Source organism: Oryx dammah, unplaced genomic scaffold, assembly GCF_014754425.2.
Source record: "Oryx dammah isolate SB20612 unplaced genomic scaffold, SCBI_Odam_1.1 HiC_scaffold_15, whole genome shotgun sequence".
Classification (NCBI taxonomy): domain Eukaryota; kingdom Metazoa; phylum Chordata; class Mammalia; order Artiodactyla; family Bovidae; genus Oryx; species Oryx dammah.
Window position 1 is genome coordinate 12,977,215 of NW_024070199.1, and position 19,588 is coordinate 12,996,802.

The following is a 19,588-nucleotide window of genomic DNA, read 5'->3' on the forward strand; positions in this document are numbered from 1 at the left end:
CTCATTTAATTTTAAAGATATTCTGTTACTAGTCATGACAGAGGTACAAGTGGTGATAAATGACGGAAACAGTAAACACGAGTTTATCAAGTCAGAAGAGATTTGACATTTACTGAGTATCTACCATATCTGTACCTCTGTTAACTCTTTACTAGTGGCTCAGCTGGTAAAGAATCTGCCTGCAATACAGGAGACCTGGGTTCAATTCCCTGGATTGGGAAGATGCCCTGGGGAAGAGAATGGTAACTCACTCCAGCATTCTTGCCTGGAGAATCCCATGCACAGAGTAACCTGACAGGCTGTAGTCCATGAAGTCACAAAAAGTTTGACACAATTGAGCACCTATCACTAAGAGGATTAGGTGACTCGTCTAAAGTAAGACATATACATTTGATAGGTAAATTTGAATTCAAGTTTTTCTGAAGCCAAAGACCAGGCCTGTTATGTTATACCAGGCTGTTCAACAGGAATGGCCATTTCATGGCCCTTTGTAATTACATTTACTTTTTATGGCTCCCTTTATTAATTCAGATGACCTTGTATTCTTTTGTTCCTCAGGGTAGCAGTCAACTAGCTTGCTAATCTCTTCTCTAGACCTGAATGAACTATTCCTTATTTATTCCTACTCCCAAGCCCGTGGTTTATCAGAATGGTGCAAAGTGAAATACTGGAAATAGGGCAGACCTCATTGGACCTTTGATTCTGGCATTTACTAACTTAAAGTTTGGGATCACTTGCTGAATCACTTGTGCAATTTTCTTATCCATAAACTTCTGAGAGTATTTAGCTTGCAAGAGTTTTCACCAATATTAAATGAAATAGTGTACATAAATTATTTACTAGCATTGGGAGTATGCCCAAATGGGAACACATCCAGGTGTGAGAACTTGCCCTTGTTTAATTTTAACATAAAAAAATTATGGAATTTGAATTCCTTTCTTCTATAGTTGTTACTTGCTTCTGAGAGAAATTTGGATGGCTCATTGACATGATCTTAGCTATATCTCGGTCATTTATACATTTTAGGTGTGTTATTTCAGTCTTGTGCTGGAGATTTGAGTTTGAATTTACAAAATTTAAAAATGTCTTCCTTAGATGCACATAAATCCCTTAAGAAAACAACTTGAAAGTGAAAGTTTGGTACGCTTTTATTCTTTCTCAAGACTCTGTATGTTTAAAGCTTCCAGAATTAGTTTAAAAGTTAATTCCACAAATAATGAGTTCCCTTGAAATCGACAAGATTGGGGCAACATCTACATTGGCTTCATTCACTATTCCAAATACTCTATATATCAGTTAGGATCCAGACAGGTTACATCATACAAGTTATTTTAGCAGAGAAATTTTAACATATGCAATTGGATAGGCTAGTATGGTAAACAGGGCAAAAATGAAACACTGACTAGGGAAAACTGAGGTTTGTCCAAGCCCCAATTTTCTCATCTTTGAAAAGAAAGTATTAATAGGTACTCTGTTCTCATTGTAAGGCTGCTCATTGGCTTCTTATGTATTAAGTATCTGAAACCTTTATTTATGCTCACGACAGTCCACACATGAATACCTCTTACTTTGTACAGGTCATAAAAACAGCCTCCATCCATAACCTCTTTGAATCAGCTTCCACTTTTCTGTTTTCTAAATGCCTTTTCATGAGATAACATAGAGGTAATAAATTAATGAGGCAACTACCACCTCTAAGGCTTGTGAAACAATGGGAAAGGTTTAGGATTATTGGGACTTTAAAGCTTATGTCACGTATTTCTAAGGTTGGAGTGCATCCTAGTTGTTGGTCTTTAAGGATTTGAAAATTGCCTGCTTACCCTCATAAAATTGTTCTGCGAAAGCTGTGTTACTTTTTAGAAAGTTAAAAAAGAGCAAGACTTGGAATAGGCATGGAAAATTTTACAAAGGAGAAGAACTTGAATTGGGAAAATTTATGAAGAGAGTTAAGGGTGGACAAGTAATAGCAAAGCCATGGGACTGGGAGTGAGCATGATATGGTGATGGAAAGAGATGGATATGATTGAAATGAGATTGAGTGAACTGAGTGGAAAATTAAGGAAGGGTTGGAAACCCCAATATCTTTCACATCCTGGGTTCCATGAACTACAAGAGATGTCCAAGAGGGAATATGGCTTGTCTAGATAACTTACATGTCTTAGTTTTACTGGCTTTATGGAACTTAACTGATCAGTCTGGGTCATGTGGACACAGGATCATAGGAAATTGTCTTAATAGGCTATGAAAGTGTTAATCACTCAGACAGGTCTGACTCTATGACCCCATGGACTGTAGGCTCCTCTGTCCACTGGAATCTCTAGACAAAAATACTGGAGCGTGTTGCATTTCCATATCCAGGAGATCTTCCCAACCCAGGGGTAAAATCCAGGTCTCTCACATTGTGGGCAGATTATTTACCATCTGAGCCACCAGGGAAGCCCATTGATAAGACTATACAGAAGACTGGCCGTTCACTGGGAAGAACCTGTGATGCAGCACAAGGGATTCTGGTTTAGGGTTTCAAATTTTGCTTTATCTTTTATCTATGTCACTAAGGGTGGAAGTATAAAGTTTCATATTTTACTAGTCTCCTTTTGTCCGAGAAATAAATGATTATCACTTCGATTGGATAAAAATCCAAACAAAAAATTCACTGAAATGACGACATAGGGGAAACCTGTATGTTTAAGAGGTAGCTAGTTATTTAATAGTCAGACTTAATTATTTAAAGGGTCTCCATGGTGGCTCAGTTGGTAAAGAATCCACCTGCAATACAGGAGACCCGAGTTCTTTTGATCCCTGGGTCAGGAAGATCCTCTGGAGAAGGAAATGCCAACCCACTCTAGTATTCTGGCCTGGGAAATTCCATGGACAGAGGAGCCTGGTGGGCTACAGTCCTAAATTATAATTCCATGTCCCAGCTGCCTCACCAACCAGAGAGGATAAGTGGCCTAAAGGTAGCTCCAGGTGTTATGAAGATCACTCATGCTTGGTTCATCTGTCAATGCACTCTGGGTAGAATCTTAGAGGCTTAAGGGGCTCAGTGGCTGAAGAAGGGCACTTTTCCATGCATCCTTTAATGAATCCTTTTTAAAGATAGTGTATCTAGTGAGCAATGTTATTACTCATATAATTCATAAGTTTAAACATTAACTGTATAAATCAAAATCCCTTAAACATTTATATATTAAATATAAAATTAGATCTCAAAACAATTCAATAAAGTCATAAATCTAGCATATCAAATTATTTTAAATGCTCAAAATACCTTATTTATACAAAGCATTACAGTTATTTAAAGTTATTAGCATATCTACTTCAAAATGTTAATCCTGTGGGTCTGTCTCTATTATCTATATACTCATATGATTTTATATATTCCTGGGGTTATGGTTTTATTCATTTATGCACAGTAATTTTATCAGCCTGAAAATCAAACATTATAAAATAGCTCATATTTCAGATTTTATTTCATTAACCTATTCATTCCTCATGGTGTCAAGGGATCTGGTTACATCTAGTAGATTGAAACATGAGTCAGTGTTTATTGGGCTGGGCCTCTTCTCAGATGAAAATTTACGTGTTAAATAAGAGGCATTGTACTTTCCAAGTTTACACTTTAGAGTGTGGTATTGATTGAGCTTTATTTTCATGCCATTTGATATATTGGTTACAGAGTGATCCACCTCCAATTCTTTTTACTCAAATGTGCCCTATTATCATTTCATGATTAGTAGGATATCCAGAAGTTTCATGCCTCAGGAGATTAGGGACTGAGTTTATATACACAACTTTCCATCAGGGTCAGGCAGATCATCTATCATTTTGTCGCAGGTTGTTGGATTCTACGTGACTTACTCACTGTTCTCTGAAATCACCCCTTTTATTAAAACATATAAAAATGCATACAATAATTTTTAAATATGACATGTATTTAAATGAAATCACCATTTCCCTAATTATAAGCCTAATTGAATACTTATCATGGTTGAGTGTACTCGCCCTACTTAAATTTTCACACTCTAAATTTTAAAGTTTATATACTTAATTACAATCTCATGTTTTTTCACATTTGCAATTCAATTTTATTAATTATAACTATTTTTTAGATATACATATTATTACAGTGTATCTATTAGAAACTACAGTTAGTTAAATGCTTTGCCTTTTAAGATACCACTGAGAAAATTTTAAAAGCATCTTTGACTTCTGGCAACAACAAGCTATTTCATCTCAATTTTTCCCCCCTATTTCAATGGATGAGAGTCTCAATTCCTTTGAATGGAATATACTTTTAAAGATCAATGTCAGGATACTATAAAAATGTATTCTACATATGCCAGACATTACTGAGAGTTCTAGAAAACAGTGATCATTAAGATCATGAGTTCATACCGATTTTCTAGTTTAACTACAAAGTTAGTATCATTTTTCAAAAACTTACTCTAACATGAATATACACTTCAACATGGCTAGGTGAAAGTTAATTGTGTTCTCTCTGTCATCTTCTAGGCTCAGAATACTGCTTTTGCCAGCACAGTGAACAAAGCCATCCCACTGGGGCTGATTCCCAGTCACTAAGCTCATAATCCCACATAAAAATAAAAGTAAAGAGGTCAGTATGAATGGGCACTTGCCCATGCAGACAGACATAAGAACGGAAGCTAGAGCAAAACAGAAGTCTCTTTGGTGAGTATGAAATAAAAATGAGCATAATGAGTTCTCTTAGAATTTTCAGGACAACATGTATTCATGAACCTACAGCAGAGCAGGTTGTACCAATTGAAGTACCATAGATAAGTGCATGGAAGTAAGACTACAAACTTTTAGACACATCTAGAATGAGCACTGCCAAAATTAGTAGAGGAAGCAAGAGTTAGTAGCCAAGAGGAGCTGATATATACTTGATAATTTTAACAATGAGGAATGTGTAAAAGGAAAAAAAAACAATATAATTCAAAACATAAGGCAGATAACCAATAAGGATCAACTACATAGCACAGGGACTCTACTCAGTATTTTATAATAACCTGTAAGGAAAAAGAATCTGAAAAAAAATAGATATGCTTGTATAACTGAATCACTTTGCTTCACACCTGAAACTAACACAATATTGTAAATCAACTCTAATTTAATAACAAAAAAGGAAGAGAGACAGACAAGAAGACAAAATGTGATTCAACAATTTCTCTCTAACCTAGCCCCAACACAAGAAACATGTTTACCCTAGCACTTAGGGAAAAAGTTCTTAAAAGAATCTGCATGATCAAGAAGAAATCCAGTTATAGGGTACATGTGAATGGAATCTTAAAGATCTTGGAGTTTATCATATTTGGCTGAAAGTATGCCACTCCCTTTAAAAATCCAGAGAGAAAAACAGACATGTTCTGGACAAGTCACATTTATTAAAAAGCCCCATCATTATTTTTTTTTTTCATTTCAGATGCATGAAGTTATCACAACAATAAAATTGGCATTTAGGGGAAAATTGAAAGATACGAAGGTTGCTAAACTGTGACCAAGAAGTAGACAGGCCCACTTAATATCATTTTTAAACTATTTATTCAGTGAAAAAGGTAATTATCAATTATCATGTTTTCATTTGTTCATAGGCATTTATTCACTTGTATAAATAAGGCATAAGGTATTTCTTTAATGAGATCCCAAGTTGGGAAGGATGAATTCAATGACGCATGCTCCGTCATAGGTTGGATAATAGGAGAAAGGCACAAACATATACCTATCTTGTAAAAAGAATGAATAAATTACTAAAAAGGGTAAATGAGTTAGAGCAAGTTTCACAGAAGAGTGGATATTTGAGTTGTAACTTGAAAGAAAATTAGCAGTTAGCCAGCAAGGCAAAAAGGAAGGAGAATTCCAGAGATGGAAACAAACTACGGCGCAATGGAGTGAATGTAAATTTTGATTGGAATGCGTAGTTCTGCGTATAGAAAGAGGGAGAGGGAGCTGCAGCGGAAGACAGGACTAAGGGTTAGACTTAGCGGAGTATACTGATGATCAATAGTTAAAAACTATCCAAACTTGTAAAGTTTCCAATGATGTAGACCACGGAGCCAAGACAAAAGTACTAAATATTTACACAGTGTTCATCTCATGAATGACAGAGAGGCATCGGCGTGTCATAACTTTATCTGTTGGATGAAGCAATTGTTGCCCAGATTAAAGGGAGATATTCAACTTTGTACAGTGAGAGGGTGACCCAAAAATTTGTTCAGATCATCTGAGACTAGGGCCTAGAACTGCCACCGTGTTACTACTAGTGTGCCCACCACCACCGCCTGGGGGGTCTTGAGAGTTTAGAAAAATGATTTTACGTTTTCATACAAATTTAAACATTTCTTGTTCTAGTTTTGTGAAAAATGCCATTGGTAATTTGATAGGGATTGCATTGAGTCTATTCATTACCTTGCAATCCCTATCAGTTACTAATGGCATTTTTCACAGAACTAGAACAAAACAATTTTCAATCTGTATGGAAACATAAAAACACAGAATAGCCAAAACAATCCTGAGGAAAAGAGTTTGAGGAATTAGGCTCCCTGACTTCATACAATACTAAGTCATCAAAACAGTATGGTACTAGCACAAAACAGAAATACAGATAATGGAACAGGTTAGAAAACTCAGAAATAAGCCCACACACCTATGGTCAATTATGGTCAATTAATTTATGACAAAGGAGGCAAGAATAAACAATGGAGAAAAGAGTCTCTTCAATAAGCAGTGCTAGGAAAATTGGACAGATACATGTAAAAAAATAAAAATTAGAACAATCTTTCGGTTCAGTCGCTCAGTCATGTCCGACCCTTTGTGACCCTGTGAATCACAGCACGCCAGGCCTCCCTATCCATCAACCATCTCCCAGAGTTCACCCAAACTCGTGTGCATCAAGTCGGTGATGCCATCCAGCCATCTCATCCTCTGTCGTCCCCTTCTCCTCCTGCCCCCAATCCCCCCCAGCATCAGAGTTTTTTCCAATGAGTCAACTCTTCACAGGAGGTGGCCAAAGTATTGGAGTTTCAGCTTTAGCATCAGTCCTTCCAATGAACACCCAGGACTGATCTCCTTTAGGATGGACTGGTTGGATCTCCTTGCAGTCCAAGGGACTCTCAAGAGTCTTCTCCAACACCACAGTTCAAAAGCATCAATTCTTCGGTGCTCAGCTTTCTTCACAGTCCAACTCTCACATCCATACATGACCATCCATACATGACTAGACGGACCTTGGTTGGCAAAGTAATATCTCTGCTTTTTAATATGCTATCTGGGTTGGTCATAACTTTCCTTCCAAGCGTCTTTTAATTTCATGGCTGCAATCACCATCTGCAGTGATTTTGGAGCCCCCCAAAATAAAGTCTGACACTGTTTCCACTGTTCCCTATGTGTATATATATACATAAAACTGAAAACTTTGCTTTATATATACCTAAAACATTGTAAATCAACTAAAATAAAAATATAAGCAAGCTACAAGGCTATGTTGTATGAGAGAGGGAAATAGCTGATTGTTTATAATAAGTAGAAATGGAGTATAACCTTTAAAAATTGTTAATCACTGTGCTGTACACCTAAAGCATACAATATTGCACATTGACTATAACTCAAAAAAAATTATAAAGAGCATATCGCAAAGCTTCCTACTTTTTATAGCACCTTTTATACAGATACATTTCCATACTTCTGCCACAAAAAAACTTCTTTTTTCTGTTAATTTAGTTCTTTCAATTATATTGTCATCTTCTAATGATGTCTCTAACATTAAAGCTTTTTGAACAGCATTTTACTGTGTATCAAGTTGCTACCACATAGTAATGAATTTAAAAGGAAAACTTCTAAAATGCCAAAAGGTTTTATATACAAATATGTTCAATAAAATGTTATTTATAATCACTGAAATTAGAAAACAGTGTTACTGGTTCATCTTTGCTCAATAAATATTTTATTTTGAATAAGAAGTTTTTATAGCACAGAAAATTCCTACTTGTGGATTGTTTATAGTGAGCACTCCATACCGTCTTAAAAAGCCAACAATGATTATGCTGTGATCTTTGAATCATCCATCTACTGCCACACTCATGTAGGCATGCGTGATAATATACTATAGGTAACTAAAACTACAGTATATTTTTTATGTCTTCTTACAAGGAAAAGATACTTGCTTCTTGGAAGAAAAGCTATCACAAACCTAGACAGCTTCTTGTAAAGCAGAGATATCATTTTGCTGACAGAGGTCCGTATAGTCAAAGCTATGGTTTTTCCTGTAGTCATGTATGGATACAAGAGTTGGACCATAAAGAAGGCTGAGCACTGAAGAACTGATGCTTTCCAACCATGGTGTTGGAGAAGACTCTTGAGAATCCCTTGGGCTGAAAGGAGATCCAACCAGTCCATCCTAAAGGAAATCAGTCCTGAATGTTCATTGGAAGGACTGATGATGAAGCTGAAGTTCCAATACTTTGGCCCCTGATGCAAAGAACCAGTGATTGGAAAAAACCCTGATGCTGGTAAAGATAGAAAGCAGGAGGAGAACAGCAAAACAGATGAGATGATTGGATGGCATCGCCAACTCAATGGACATGAGTTTGAGCAAGCTCTGGGAGATGGCGAAGGACAGGGAAGCCTGACATGCTGCACTCCATGGGGTGGCAAAGAGTCAGACATGACACACGGCAATGAGTCAGACATGCAGAGCAACCGAACAACAACAACAGAGGCGAGCACATTTAGAATTTTGGGCCACAAGACAAAGTTTTGAACAAGAAAATCTAAATTTAAATTGTGGCTCTACTTCTGAAAGGCTTTTGTTCTTATGTAAGTCATTTAACCTTCTTGGACTCTGCTGGCTTGATAAAGTTATAATAATAATAATAATAATAATAATAATTCTTCAAAGTGTTTCTGAAAGTAAGAACAAGCTTTTGATGGTTGCACTACTATGTGAATATACTAACACCCACTGCATTGTACACTTGAAATGGGCAAATTGTATTTTATGTGAACTATATTTCAATAAAGTACTTTAAGAAATGAAGCCACATGTGATCCTCATGGTTCCTTTTAAGCAGTGCATATTGTATTCATTACCCACGTTGTACACTGGAGCAAACAGTTTAGAGAAGGTAAAAGGTCTTCCCTATCTGAAACCTAAGCCTGGCTTCTCCTCTTTTCCACTAAATTTCTGTTCTACTCAACGCTGTACATATTTTAAGAAATGTAGGAATGCATACTTAATTAGATAAATTTTTGGTTAGCTACAGAATGGCAAAATGGATCACAGTTATAATTTCATTCTTCCAAAGTGCCAGTCTTAACTATGTGAGAGTTTTGTGGCTGAACCTTCTTCAGTGATTATGACTTGCTACCCTCTGGGCTCCCCAGGTGGTGCTAGTGATGAATAATCTGCTTTGCAGGAGACACAAGAGGTGCTGGTTTGATTCCTGGGTTGGAATGATCTTCTGGAATTGGAAATGGAAACCCACTCCAGTATTCTTGCCTGGAAAATCCCATGGGCAGAGGAGCCTGGTGGGCTACAATCCATGGGGCCACACCGAGTCAGACACAACCGAGCACACACTGATCTTCCATAGCAGTATACCTGGGACAGACTGCTGTGCTCCGTGGCCCTCTTTTCAACCTCACAACTTAGCCCTCTCCAAAGTTGACACTGTACAACTACAACTGAATTACACATGGTTCCCTTGGCTCAACCTCTGGTTTCATACCTCCAGGCTTTGATGCTGGCTATTCTTTTCTTCAGAAATAGCTTCCCAGGTTGTCTAATGGATGAACACCTACAGACTTGAGCACCAAGATGGGACATCTCTTCCTGCTAAGTTATCTTAGAAATAATGTATATAATGGTTATGGGATGGAGGTTTGGATACAATCATATATGGTCCCCAGTACTTATTAGTTGTACAAATGTGGGGCTTATTGTCACTTCTCTTGATCATTTATAAAAATGGAAAGAGTCCCTAATATATAGGATATAGTTAGGATTATATGAAATAATGACTACACTAAAGCCTTTGATAATGTAGATCACAACAAACGGTGGAAAATTCTTAAATAGATGGGAATACCAGACCACCTTACCTGCCTCCTGAGAAACCTGTATTCAGGTCAAGAAGCAACAGTTAGAACTGGACATGGAACAACAGACTGGTTCCAAATTGGGAAAGGAGTATGGCAAGGTTATATATTGTCACCATGCTTTTTTACCTTATATACAGAGTACATAATGAGAAATGCCAGGCTGGATGAATCACAAAATGGAATCAAGATTGCCGGGGGAAATATCAACAACCTCAGATATACAGATGACACCACTCTAATGACATAAAGAGAAGAAGAACGAAAGAGCCTCTTGATGAAAGTGAAAGAGGAGCATGAAAGAGCTGACTTAACGCTCAACATTCAAAAAACTAAGGTCAGGGCAACTGGTTCCATTATTTCATGGCAAATAGATGGGGAAAAATGGAAACAGTGGCAGATTTTATTTTCTTGGGCTCAAAAATCACTGCAGATGGTGACTGCAGCTATGAAATTAAAAGGTGCTTACTCCTTGGAAGGAAAGCTATGACAAACCTAAACAGCATCTTAAAAAGCAGAGACATTATTTTGCAGACAAAGGTCCATATAGTCAAAGCTACTGTTTTTCAAGCAGTCATGTATAGATGTGAGAGTTGGACCATAAGGAAAGCTGAATGCCAAAGAACTGATGCTCTTGAACTGTTATGCTGGAGCAGACTCTTGAGAGTCCCTTGGACAGCAAGGAGATGAAAAGGAAATCAATACTAAATATTCATTTGAAAGATTTATGCTGAAGCTGAAGCTCCAATACTTTGGCCACCTCATACAAATAGCCAACTCATTGGAAAAGACCCTGATGCTGGGGAAGATTTAGGACAGGGGGAAAAGGGAACAACAGAGGATGAGATGGTTGGATGGCATCACCATTTCGATGGACATGAGTTTCAGCAATCTCAGGGAGATAGTGAAGGACAGGGAAGCCTAGTAAGCTAAAGTCCATGGAGCTGCAAAGAGTCGGACATGTCTTAGTGACAGAACAACAACAACAATGCCTGGAAAGAACTCTACATCATATTAAACACCCATTATTAAAAATAAGCTATTGTTTTTGATACTCTAAGTTATTTATTTTCATGTAATTCATTTCATTTCTCAATTACCTAATCTTCTATTTAATCTATCATACATTATTGGCACTATCAATTCTATCCCCAAAATAAGATGAGTTCTTTGAAAAGCAAGACTATGTCTTTTTGATTTGTATATTCCAAAAACCCACCATAGAACCTGGCACATAGTTGAATATCAATAAATTCACTGAATTGATAATTAAATGGACAAAGTAAAAGATTCCAAAGTTGGAATTAATCAGATTTTGTTTGAATCACAGTTGTCACTTACTAGTGTGGCAATTTCTTCAACTTCTCCAAGTTTCAGTCTCCTTACTTAAAATATAAATTAAGACATTGATACTTAATGTGGCTATTGTATCCTTTCCAAGATATAGATTCTAAATATGGGGCATGTTTTGTGAATTGTATTGCTCTGCAGAAATAATAATTTATAGTATTTTAATGTTTTATTTGATGATCTTTTCTGCTTTCAATACTTTTTCTAGAGCTATAGACTGTTCAGTTGAATTTTACAAAAATGTTGTCATTATAGAGTAAAAATATGAGAATGTACAATTAAAAGGAAGAAAAAGTCCAGCAACTTTTCTTGGCCTGGAGAGATTTTGCATGTCACAGAACCTGTCAGAGGTGTTGGTTAAGTTCTGAAATCTATAAGCACAGAGGTAGTTGGTTCTCACAGGGGATTCTTTAACACCCCTGCCTAAAAAAAGGCTTGTTCCACAAGCTCCCTGTCAAATTTACTTCCAATTACTCTGGTTCCTCTAGGGCAGCTATTCAAACTTGTGGAACTTTTGAAGCAAAGTGCTGGTCTTGTCTCGGCCCTAATTTTGCATATATTGTGGGCTACTATTACCCTAGTGTCCTGACTCTCTATTCATCCTGGATGAGTCAGAATCCAGAAAGTTTCTTTTTAGCATCTGAGATCCATTTTGTGAGATTTCATTTCTTTTCCAATTGTGTGGCTATTTCAGGGATTTGACCAATTTAAGACTTCTATTATGATTCATCAAAATAATTACAAGGCTAAAGGCAGATGGAAATAGATTATAGCCCAAGGAAGGGGAAGTAAAAAAAAAAAAATTAAACATGTGTTAAGTGCTAAGTACTGTGTTATATATTTTCATAATTTCATTTATCCCTCACAGTAGCTCTAAAGAAAGCCAAGAACTTTTGACAAAGAAATTAAGTTCAGAGATTTTAAGAAATTGGTCCAAAACTATATATTAAATCAGAGGCAAGGTTGGAATTCAGACCCATCTGAATCCAGACTCTAAACTCTTTAAATGCATTAGCTTTCCTCAACTTCTATGGGGTCTAACTCATTGAAGTATTTCATACAGCCTCTCAGCTTAGTTGATGATTTGCTACTTGGTTAGACACAACAGTTTGGTCTTTGTAAGTATTTATATTATCTAAGAAAGTGAAATATAATGGGTATATATATATATATATATGGGTGTGTGTATATATATATATATAAACTCCCTTATATTCTTCAAATGATTGCTCAATTCTATCAAACATATATTTATCAAGATCTAACAGTCAATTTGACTTGCCCAAGGAGAATAATATGTCTGCATAAAGCATGTTTCTTACTAATGCAGATTTCATTCCTCAGAAAATAAGCCCCTTAGGTAAATAAGCTGCCTTGACCTTGATTAGAGAAAAATTATACTTTGTGACTTAAAGTTGGCTTCTGTTGCCTAAACTCTCTGTTTTGAAAATAGTCATTCAGAAGGAAATGCACTGATTTGCATAAAGAGGCCAAGGTTTCCTGGGAAGTGAAAGATCAACTATCTTTCCCCCAAATATTTTTCTCTTCCTTTATTAGGTGGATATTGTGAGGACTTGATCATCCCAATTCAATCTGAAATTGAGCAGCTCTAGGCTAGCTCCTGAATCTCTAAAACTCTGAATCACTAAAGTAATGACTAATAAGTACTTTCTGTAAAGGACCAAATAGAAATATTTTAGGATTTGAGGGTCAGACAATCTGTCATAATGACTAAACTCTCTCCTTAGCATAAAAGCATAGAAAATATGTAACAAATAGGTTTTCTAGTGAAGCTTTATCAATATTAAAATATGAATGTCATCATTTAATCAGCATTATTCTCATTTTGATGTTTTTTCAACTACTTAAAAACATAAAACCCATTTTTAGGTCATCAGTCATCTAAAAGCAGATGATAAAAGAAATTGGCCTTTGACACCCTGACTTAAAGAATGGCAGAACCACATGATATAAGTATGAATAGTTTTGGTACCAGAATTACCATGAAAAATTTCAAACCTAAATGCCTGTATAAGCCTTCCTCAAAAAAGAATAAATATCTCAAATAAACAACCTAACCTACCACTTAGAGTAATTAGAAAACAACAACAACAAACAAAACCTAATGTCAGAAGGAAGGAAATGATAAAAATCAGAGAGGAAATAAAATTGAGATTAAAAGGCAATTGAGAAATCAGTAAATCAAGAGCTGTTTTTTCCAAAGGATAAACAAAACCTCTAGCTAGGTTCACCAAGAAGAGAACTCACATAAAGTAATAAATAAAAGAGGGGAATAAGAACTGATACTGCTGAAATACAAAAAATCATGAGAGTACTATGAACATTTATATATCAACAGATCGGACAATCTAAGAAATGGACGGGTATCCAGAAAAATACAGCTCATGAAAACTGAATCAAGAAGAAATAATTTGACTAGATCAATCACTACAAGTGAAACAGAATCTCTAATAATAATAATAAAACCTCCCAGAAAATAGAAATCCAGGGCCAAGTGACTTCAGTGGTGAATTCTACCAAACATACAAAGAACTTGAACCAATCCTTGTTACACTCTTCCAAAAGACTGAGAAGGAGAGAACACTCCCAAAGGCATTCTATGAAACCAACATCATGCTGATACCAAAGCCAGATAAAGACACTACCAGAAAAGAAAGTTGCAAGTTAATGTCTTTGATAAATGTAGATGCAAAAATCCTCAACAAAATATTAGCAAACCAAATACAACAACAAATAAAATGGATCATACACCATGATCATATTGAATTCATCCCAGAGTCACAAAGATGATTCAATGTGTACAAAGTAACCTGATGCACCACATCAACAAAAGACAAAAACTGCATGATCACCTCAATAAATACAGAAAAAGGATTTGAGAAAATTCAACATCCTTTCCTAATAAAAACTCTTACCAAAGTGGGTACGCTGCTGCTGCTGCTGCTAAGTCACTTCAGTCATGTCCGACTCTGTGCGACCCCAGAGATGGCAGCCCACTAGGCTCCCCCGTCCCTGGGATTCTCTAGGCAAGAACACTGGAGTGGGTTGCCATTTCCTTCTCCAATGCATGATAGTGAAAAGTGAAAGTGAAGTCGCTCAGTTGTGCCCGACTCTTAGCAACCCCGTGGACTGCAGCCTATCAGGCTCCTCCATCCATGGGATTTTCCAGGCAAGAGTACTGGAGTGGGGTGTCATTGCCTTCTCCAAAGTGGGTATAGAGGGGACATATCTCAACATAATAAAAGCTATTTATAACAAACCCATGGCCAATATAATACTCAACAATGAAAAACTGAAAGCATTAAATCTGGAACAAGACAAAGAGGCCCACTTTTGCCACATCTTTCACCATAATAATGGAAGTCCTAGCCACAACATTCAGACAAGACAAAGAAAACATATCTAAATTGGAAGAGAAGAGGTGATATTGTCATTATATGCAGATGACATGAGACAGAAAACCCTTAAGACTCCACACAAAAACTGCTAGAATAGATAAGTGAATTCAGCAAGGTAGCAGGATACCAGATTAACATACAGAAACTGGTTGCATTTCTTTATAATACAATAATATATCAGAAAGGGAAATAAAAATTCCTTTAACATCGTATCAAGGAATAAAATACTTAGAATAAATATGACCAAGGAGGTGAAGACTTAACTACTCAAGACTATAAAACATTGATAAGGGAAATTGAAGATAATCCAAAGAAATGGAAAGATATCCCATGCTCTTGGATTGGAAGAATTAATATTGTTAGAATGGCCATATTACCCAAAGATATCTACAGACTTAATGCAATCCCTATCAAATTATATATCAATACTTCTACATAAACATTAAAATTCCTAGAAGAAAACAGACATAATATTCTGTAACATAAATTGTAGCAATGTTTTCTTAAATAAGTCTCCCAATAGAATAGAAATAAAGCAAAAATTTTAAAAATGGGACATTATCAAACTTACAAACTTCTACATAATAAAGGAAATCATAAACAATATTGAAAAGACAACTTATGGAATGAGAGAAAATATTTGCAAACAACGTTAACTGACAATGGCTTAATTTTATACAAACAGCTCACATTTCAGTATCAAACAAAACAAAACACACACACACACAAATCCAAAAGAGGAATCCAGTCAAAAAATTCACAGAAGACCTAAATAGACATTTCTCCAAAGACAACATGTAGATGGCCAATAGGAACATGAAAATAAGCCCAACATCAATAATTATTAGAGAAATGTAAATCAACATTACAATGAGGTACCGTCTGAAACTGGTCAGAATGGCCATCATCAAAAAGTCTATAAATAATTTCTGGGGAGGGTGTGGAGAAATGAGAACCCTCCTACATTGTTGGTAGGAATGCAGACCCTATGGGAAACAGTATGGAGGAGTTTCCTTAAAAAACTAAAAACAGAGAAAAGCTATTATCTAGCTATCCCACTCCATATATATATCCAGAGAAAAGTGTAACTTGAAAAGATACTGCACTCCAATGTTCACTATAAGACATGGAAGAAACCTAAGTATCTGTTGACAGATGAGCGGATAAAGAAGATGTGTACATTTACACAGTGAAATATTCAGTTCAGTTCAGTTCACTTGCTCAGTCGCATCCGACTCTCTGCGACCCCATGAATTGCAGCACGCCAGGCCTCCCTGTCCATCACCAACTCCTGGAGTTCACTCAGACTCACGTCCATCGAGTCAGTGATGCCATCCAGCCATCTCATCCTCTGTCGTCCCCTTCTCCTCCTGCCCCCAATCCCTCCCAGCATCCGAGTCTTTTCCAGTGAGTCAACTCTTTGCATGAGGTGGCCAAAGTACTGGAGTTTCAGTTTCAGCATCATTCCTTCCAAAGAAATCTCAGGGCTGATCTCCTTCAGAATGGACTGGTTAGATTGGAGTCCATATTAATCAGCCATTAAAAGGAATGAAATAATGCCATTTGAAGTAACATGGATAGTCCTAGAGATCACTTATTAAGTAAGTCTGACAGACAAATATATGATATTGCCTATATATGTAATCTGAAAACTATGATACAAATGATCTTATACTAAACAGAAGTAGAGTCACAGAGAAACAAAGTTATGGTTACCAAAGGGAAAAGCAGAGGGAAATATAAAGGAGAAATGTGAGATTACAGATACAAACTACTATATATAAACATGAGAACATATGTGGTATAATCTGCTGTACAAACATGAGAACATATGTGGTATAATCTGCTGTACATTAAAACCAACTATACTTCAATAGGACTTACCTGGTAACACAGCTGGTAAAGAATCAGCCTGCAATGCAGGAGATCTGGTTTGATTCCTGGGTTTGGCAGTTCCCCTAAAAGAGGGCATGGCAACCCACTCTAGTATTCTTGCCTGGAGAATCCCATAGACAGAAGAGCCTGGCAGGCTACAGTTCATGGGGTCACAAAGAGTTGGACATGACTGAGCCACTAAGCACTTACCTCAATAAAAAATAACTATGATACTGGATAAAGACAAATGTATTGATTAATGGAATAGAATAGAGAGCCCATACATAAGACCCCAAATGATCAAATGTTCAAATGATCTTTGTAAAGAGTACCAAGGCTACACATTGGGGAAAGGACAGTCTCTATCTAATTACAAAAGAATGATGCTGGATCTTTACTGGATAAAAGAGTTCACTCAAAACGGATGAAACCTAAATGTAATAGTGGCACAGATTGTAAAGAATCTGCCTGCAATGAAGGAGACCCAGGTTCAATCTCTGGTTCAGGAAGATCCTCTGGAGAAGGGAATGGTTACCCACTCCAGTATTCCTGCCTGGAGAATTCCATGGACAGACGAGCCTGGCGGGCTACAGTCCATGGGGTCACAAAGAGTTGGACACAACTGAGTGACATTAACATACAACTCTTAGAATGTAACAGGGGAGAGGCTTCCTGATATTAAATTCGACATTGATTGCTTGGATACAACACCTAAAGCACAGGCAGTAAAACAAAGCAAACTAATGAGATTTTATCAAATTAAAAGCTGCACAGAAAAGGAAACAATCAACAGAATAAAGAAACAACTTATGACACTGTAGGATAATATTTATAAGTTGTATATATGATACAGGGGTTAATATCCAGAACACATAAAGAACACTTACAACTCAACAACAACAAAATAATCTGATTGAAAAATGGGCAAAAGACCTGATTAGACATTTCTTGAAAGATGATATGACCAATGAATATATGAAAAGATATTCAACAGTATTAATCATTAGGAAAATGCATCTCAAAACCACAATGAGACAAAAACCTATACTCTTAAGATGGCCATTATGAAAGAAAGTAAGTGTTGACAAGGATGGAGAGAAATTGGAACCCTTGTATGGTGCCAGTGGAGTTTTAAATGATGCAACCATTATGAGAAACAATACGTATGTTCCTCCAAAAAATAAAATAGAACTACCATATGACAAAAAAAAAAAAAAATCTCACTTTCCAGTACACATTCAAAAGAACTGAAAAGAGGATCTTGAAGAGATATTTGCTTATCCATGTTCAATCTAGTATGTGTAATAGGAAAAAAAAGTGACTATATTGGATCTATTTCTTTTACTTTAGGAGAGATAAGAAAGCCTTCCTCAGTGATCAATGCAAAGATATATAGGAAAACAATAGAATGGGAAAGGCTAGAGATCTCTTCAAAAAAGATAAAGATACCAAGGGAACATTTCATGCAAAATTGGGCACAATAACGGACAGAAATGGTGTGGACCTATCAGAAGCAGAAGATATTAAGAAGAGATGGCAAGAATACATATAGAACTAAACAAAACAGATCTTCATGACCTGTGTAATCATGAAGGTGTGATCGCTCACCTAGAGTCAGACATCCTGGAATGCAAAGTCAAGTGGACCTTAGGAAGCATCACTACGAACAAAGCTAGTGGTGGTGATGGAATCTAGTTGAGCTATTTCAAATCCTAAAAGATGATGCTGTGAAAGGGCTGCACTCAATATGCCAGCAAATTTGGAAGACTCAGCAGTGGCTACAGGACTGGAAAAGCTCAGTTTTCATTCTAATCCCAAAGAAAGGCAATGCCAAAGAATGCTCAAACTACCGCACAATTGCACTCATCTCACATGCTAGCAAAGTAATGCTCAAAATTCCCCAAGCCAGGCTTCAACAGTACATGAACCATGAACTTCCAGATGTTCAAGCTGGATTTAGAAAAGGCAGAGAAACCAGAGATCAAAATGCCAATATCCGTTGGATCATCAAAAAAGCAAGAGAGGTCAGAAAAGCATCTATTTCTGCTTTATTGAGTATGCCAAAGCCTTTGACTGTGTGGACCACAACAAACTATGGAAAATTCTTAAAAAGATGGGAATACCAGACCACCTGAACTCCTTCCTGAGAAATCTGTATTAAGGTCAAGAAGCAATAGTTAGAACTGGACATGGAACAGACCAGTTCCAAATCAGGAAAGGAGTATGTGAAGACTGTATATTGTCACCTTGCTTATTTAACTTGTATGCAGAGTACATCATGAGAAATGCTGGGCTGAATGAAGCACAAGTTGGAATCAGGATTGCTGGGAGAAATATCAATAACCTCAGATACGCAGATGATAGCAGCCTTCTGTCAGAAAGTGAATAAGAACTAAAGAGCCTCTTCATGAAAGTGAGAGAGTGAAAAAATTGGCTTAAAACTCAACATTCAGAAAACCAAGATCATGGCATCTAGTCCCATAATTTCATGGCAAATAGATGGGGAAACAATGGAGAAACAGTGAGAGATGATTTTTTTGGGCTCCAAAATCACTGCAGATGGTGACTGCATCCATGAAATTAAGAGATGCTTGGAAGAAAAGTCATGACCAACCTAGACAGCATATTAAAAAGCAGAGACAGTACTTTGCCAGCAAAGGTCTGTCTAGTCAAAGCTATGGTTTTTCCAGTAGTCACGTATGGATGTGAGAGTTGGAGTATAAAGAAAGCTGAGTGCCAAAGAACTGATGCTTTTGAACCACAGTGTTGGAGAAGACTCTTAAGCATCCCTTGGACACCAAGGAGATCCAACCAGTCCATCCTAAAGGAAA